Raw genomic sequence first — 6000 nt, 5'->3', positions numbered from 1 at the left:
GATTTTTTTTAATCTTGTCAGTTTTCCCCTGATTTGTGTCCTTTATCCTAGCCCCTCTGCTGTATAAGCTTCTCAGAGCTAATGCCCATAACGCCACCACCCACTGGTAGCAGCAGGCTGCTGGGCCACTGTGGGGTTCTCATTCCAGAGATTTACAATGCCCGCCATTATTCAGCAACGGTACGTGTTAACCTAGTGGCACAGGGTTGCTCCAACACCTTCCCCTCTGGTTTCTCTATACTCTGGGGGCCAACAGCAAATCTAGGAGTGCCGCCCTCCTGACTGTGACTGCTTGCCTCAGAGCACACATCACATCCTCCAACCTGACAAAGCTGGAACAGCCCCCGAAGAAAAAGAGGGGAACGTTGGGCAATTATGGAGCTGAGAGATGATTGTCATCTCTACTGCCACATTTAAAAAGTTAAAAACATTTCGCAAAGCTATTTTTCTTTGGTCTTTTGTAGATACCAGCCCTCCACCTCTGTCTTTCTTTTATTAAGAACTCTTGGGATTAAATCAACCCAGGCACACAGTTGAGCTCTGTGCTTGTGAACCTACCACTGAGGCTGCTGGGAATGACCTCAGCAACGGGCACAGGTGCTTCTGCAGCTGTTGAAGTGGGGCAGTGGCACACATTTTGCTCCCTTGAAACAATTCTGAGGAACAAGGTATTCTTTTGACACTTCTATAATTCTAATCAGTTTCCAGGGTAATATACAGCTCCCATTTAACTAAGAAATTTGCCTATTATCTCTACCACGAAGTCTGCCACTATGCAATCTCCTGTCTCAGAATCCACTGATGGTGGCAGGACTGTGTGAAAATGTGTGTACCTTTGGCATAGACGACTTGCTGTTTTAGGGGAAACAGCAGGGGTAGCTGGGGGGATGAAGATGCAGTGGTTCTCATGAGCTTCTCTGGAATGGACTATGCATCAGCTGAGAACACTTAGATTTGGTTTTGTGAGAACATTAGCTTGTGAAGGGCTTACCAACTGTGAAATAACAGAAGTTCTAAGAGGGGAGCAGGGAAAGGAAACCTGAGGTAGCTGCTGCTGGTTGGTGAGGGTCTGCCCAGGGGAAAGCCAGAGGTCCTGGGTCCTCTAAACATGAGACGTGAACTTTGATTTTTACCTTCAAGGGTAAACATTTTTAAATCACCAAATATCATATCTATAAATTGATGACAGTATCTGGCATGAACATTATTAGCAATTTATCAAATCATTGGGGTTGGTTTGGAGTTATGAAGCTGACAGATCTGACAAGGAGGAGGAGGTGATGATAGAAAGGAGACCGGCCTCCCAAGGCGGCATTGTCAATCCAAGTACAGGCTCCCCACAGTGCCCTGCCCATTCAGGTGCAGGCACCCACTAGGTGGTGTTCAGAGAAGTGTGCTCAGCTCGAGAACAGTAACGCTTCTGGCAGTCTGTAGGCATGCTGAAGCTTTGATTTGTATTCAGTGGAGGGTAACCTACCCACCTCATCTTAGGATGTGTGCAAAAAAACTGAGAAAGAGGCAATAAAATATAAATAGGTTTGCCATTAAACAAAACCAGATCAGCTCCAGATGCCTGGAACATGTGGTGAACGTCAGTAAGGAGCTGGGGGAATTGTGAGGACCCAGCGGCTCACAAGATTTGTTTTGCACAGCCTCCACTCCTTTACCTAAATTTGTCATAGCAACTCAAGGCAAGGGAGGGTTCAACAGACTCTTGGAACATTCCGGCTAACTCACTCCTTCCCACATCCAAGAGCATTGAGTATTTGCTCTCTTATTTCACTCTTTAAGAACGGTGCGACTAAGAGTTTTCAAGACAACGTTTCTTTGACACAGTATATGGTGTTATTTGGCACCCACCAAGAAAATGTACCAAGAAAACATACAGAGAGTCTGCTATACTTTATTCCATATCATGTTACAAGGAAACAACAGTGACAGCTGACAAACCATTACATCTTTCATGATACAGACAAATTACAATTGGTAACAAATATGCAACATGTATTATTCCATCCTCCTTACTATGTGTCATTTTGAAGTATAATAGTTTTTTGAATGATGCTAGCACATTTCTTAGTTACCGACCCCCTGTAGAAAGTACACATCTCAGTGTATCATACAAAAAAAAGATAAAAGAAAAATAAAAAAATCCACTCCCAACTAGAGAATGTAGATTTTGTATGTGCCTCTAAAATATGCTGCTGTGGGAAGGGGAGAATAGGAGACCGCTTATTTTATTTGAGATTTTTTTTGTTTGTTTTTTTGTTTTTGGTATATGAGAAAATTGCAAGGCAGTAACATATACGGTTTCCTCTGCCTACAAGCCAGTAAGGGAGATGGAAGTTATGCTCAATTATGCAGCATATTCCTATGTATAGGGGGCAGGCAATAATCTACCCCAGTATGTACAGCCTAAACATCCTCTTATATAACAAAGATTACAAAACCAGTAATATTCACAGATAAGTATCTTATGTAGACGCATTACCTAGGATATTGATTACACTGGCTGTCAGGTACACACCGAGGAAAGAATACCAAGAGGCTTTGCTTTCTCTGCAAGCCTGGAGGCTCCCCTGGAAACTTTTCTTATCACTCTTGGGAGGTAGAAATAGCTTCTCAACCTTGTATCAGTGGGTGGACAGCCACCCCTGCCTTACACCCTCTGTTTTTCTGAACACTGCAAACATTGTTTTCATGTCCACTGTATCTTGTATTTTTAAGTTAACCAAACTGTTCCTTTAAGAAAATGGAAATTAAGTCCCAAATTTCCTTTCAGAATACTATGTGTGCCATGATGTCACATTGATATAATCACCATGCTAATGTGTTCTAACTATTCCAGCTGTTTGAAATCAAGCTACTCCTTCATATAAAAATAGTCTCACAAAACATTCCAGTGCTTTCTCAATAGAATAATAAATCTGCTAATGAACACAGTCTGTAATGATTTCTACGACTGCCCTCAGCAAGAGAAGGTGGGAAAAGGAGACGGAGAATGTGATTACAAATGGGAGAGGAAAGGAGAGACACAAACCAAACTTTGGATGTCCTGTACCAATGGCAAAGATGGGGAACTAAAAACCTCCCAAACCTCTGACATGTACGTTTCTGTAAGAACAGATCCCTCCCATCCCCCGCCCCCCACTGAGTAGCATCATGTTTGATTTCCCAAGAGAAGCTGCCTATGAAAGGGCATATATCGCTGAATGACTCTAACCTTCCTAACTGAAGTCTTTTAACATTAAATATTTTCAAATTTTCAAGTTAGAAAGCTTATTAAATAGCAAGATTTCATCATCAGTTGTTCTAAACTTTGTAAAATACAAAAGTTATGCCTCTCCCTTAAATGAATAATTCAAAACAAATCACGGGAAAGGCTGTTTTTGATTGCATGTAAAGTTTTCTCTTTGTGTTTACTTCAAGAAATCCTAATTTAAGTACACGTTAAATCAAAATACCTCCAAAGACTTCCAACGGGTTGGAATATATGAAAGAAGAATGGAAAGGATTTCTAGGTAGCAAATAGCAAACATTCTAGCCTTGGGTGACTTTGGTTCTCTTTAAAATCAATCAGTAAATAATTCTTTGCTTAGCACTTCGAAGCTTACAAAGAATGCTACTTCTGGATAGGACGGATTGTGACCTTGACGTATATACTCACCCCTCACTCGGGGGAAGGTACCATTTTAATGTTTAGGAATTCTGGGTCCAATTTCCTAAGTATACTGGGTTTGACTGTAGAAAAGCTTTTCCCTCACTTGATTCTCAGAGAAAGTCTTTGTCAAACTGGCTCATAATTCCTAGTCTTCATCATAAAAAGTGTGACACATTTCAAGCTCTTAGTCTCTCCTTTCTGACTAATAGGAAAATGTAAAACAATGTACACAAAGGTATTTCCATAGGAACTTGTATCCTGAGGAGCCAGGTTTCATGCTTTAGAGGAATTTCCTAACCTTGGCCTCAGTATTATTTGGGATTCTGCAGCGAGTCCTGCCCCACTGGGAGACGGCCTACACCAGGCAGCGCTCCCTCTGGATCAAAGCACAACGCATGCCTAATCCACTCTGTCCTCCGTGTCACATACTCACCTTCATCCTCCAAGGCCCCGCAACTCCTTAAACAAGGGAAGCTGCGCCTTTCTTTTTCCCTTTTCAGTCTTTAAAGCAAGACTCCTGCATTATTTCTGAAACCTGCATTCGAACAGTTTTTCTCACAGACGGTTTAAAGTTAAGGTACACAATGATGTCTTCCAATCAGCTTAGAATGTTTCTTAAAAATGTAATTTGAAGGTGCTTTGATGTAAATTTTTAACTCTGGATACCTTTGTAATTTGCTTTTTAAACGTTAACTAGCAAAGAGGGCTTTCAGAGCTCATCCAGCGGATACAATTTTTTTGCATCCAAGTTTTAAACATTCTGTTCCTCCTCTTTTCCCCATTTAGAAAAATACAAAGTGTAACAGAGTGGATGGGAAAAACAAGATGTTGACAAGACTCAGAAAACACGTAAAAGTTACCTCAATTTCCAGAGGTTGAAAAGTAAGCAATTTATCCCTGCCTTTGTTCTTAATGCTTGGTATTTGTTTCTTCACTTCCAACCTACTCAAAAAACAGTCGTGTTATGTGGCTTGAGAATGCTAAGCAGATTCCGACATCCTGTGTAAATGTATAGTTATTTCCAAGAAAAACCATATTTGCAAATGTCCTCAAAAGGTAAGCGACAAGTGGAGCCCCACAGCCAGGGACCAAGTTGTCAAGTCAGTCAGAGAACATGGGTTTGCTGTAGCTAAAAATTTCCTTCCTAGTGGTTGCAAAATGTGCACCACTCTCAAAGAAAACACGCATTGTTTTATGCCACTATGTGGCTTTCAAGTACAGACATTACTGAAGAAGTGCGAACACCAAATGTGTTGTCTTAACGTATTTAAGACATGGCTGGTGAAAGCATAAAAACCTTTCCAGAGACGCTGTGCTGCAGAGGGAAATCAAACAAAATCAAACACAAGAGACTGAAAAGAATACATGCCATGTATCAGTAAGCAAAGCTTAATCTTCACATAGTTCTCGGAAATCACAAGGTATCCAAATGCGTGCAAGGTTTTAAATAAATTGCAGAGAAAACAGGGTCTTGCCAGCTTCAATTTTCTTGTAAGTGAAATCCACCACCAGGAGTGAAAGGAAACTGATCCATGATTCCCTTCGTATTATCGGCCACTTCGTTAATGTTTTTTTTTCTTCCCAGAATGATGACAACTTAAGCCTGGAAAAAGGAAAAGAGGAAATTGTTATATGTAAAAAAAACCTCACGTCATTCATTTTTCCTAAATTACATGAGACATCAAAATTGGTCAAGCCAAAGTGAGCCTATCCATTTTCTGCACAGCCACCCCAGGCACAGATATCTGAGGCAGAGTAGTCTCCTTAACCAACAGTCCTTATACCATGATAAACAAATCTTCTGACTGCATTTTCTTCCCCCAAAATAATTTAACTCCAAGAATTAAAATGGTCTAACCTCCTCTTGGATTATTTAGAGAAAAAGAAATTCAGCAAATTTCCTTCCCCAAATCATTAGTAGTAATACTGGTCTTAATTAAGTGCCTGTAGCATTATACAGACCATTAAAAGGACATATCATCGTGTTCATTTTTATGAACATGAAATAGAAAAATGGATCACATATATGCTTTTAAAAAAAACCCAGCTGCATGTAATTCCTCGGTTGCCTACTATCAGACCTAGTTTCAGCAGAATGAAAATTGGCCAGCATGACCTGAATCGCCAGCCTCTTCCCAACATCCTGCATACGACTGTGCGTTTCCAATGATGCCTGTTTTAAACTCGGTAACCACTTCCATGTGAGCAGTTCAAGAAGAAAGAAGGAATGTTCACTCTGCTCCTGTCCACATTTCTTTTTGGTCTTTCAGCATTTTCATTGAGTCTCTAGGGTGGGAAAAGAATGTCTTGCCAGGAAGGGTGAAAAGAAACACTCAGAG

The 6000-nt window shown here is 40.8% G+C and overlaps 1 protein-coding gene across 1 annotated transcript in view; it reads right to left on the bottom strand.

The window, feature by feature from the left end:
* Positions 1-1887: 1887 nt before the first annotated feature.
* Positions 1888-6000, bottom strand: part of CDK14 (cyclin dependent kinase 14) — a 550173-nt gene continuing 546060 nt past the window's right edge. The window contains exon 15 of the mRNA XM_046669616.1: positions 1888-5264. The gene's annotated coding sequence lies outside the window, so the exon portion shown is untranslated. The remainder of the gene's footprint in view (positions 5265-6000) is intronic.

Source organism: Equus quagga, chromosome 8 (assembly GCF_021613505.1).
Source record: "Equus quagga isolate Etosha38 chromosome 8, UCLA_HA_Equagga_1.0, whole genome shotgun sequence".
Lineage (NCBI taxonomy): Eukaryota > Metazoa > Chordata > Mammalia > Perissodactyla > Equidae > Equus > Equus quagga.
This window is presented reverse-complemented; position numbering and strand designations above follow the sequence as displayed.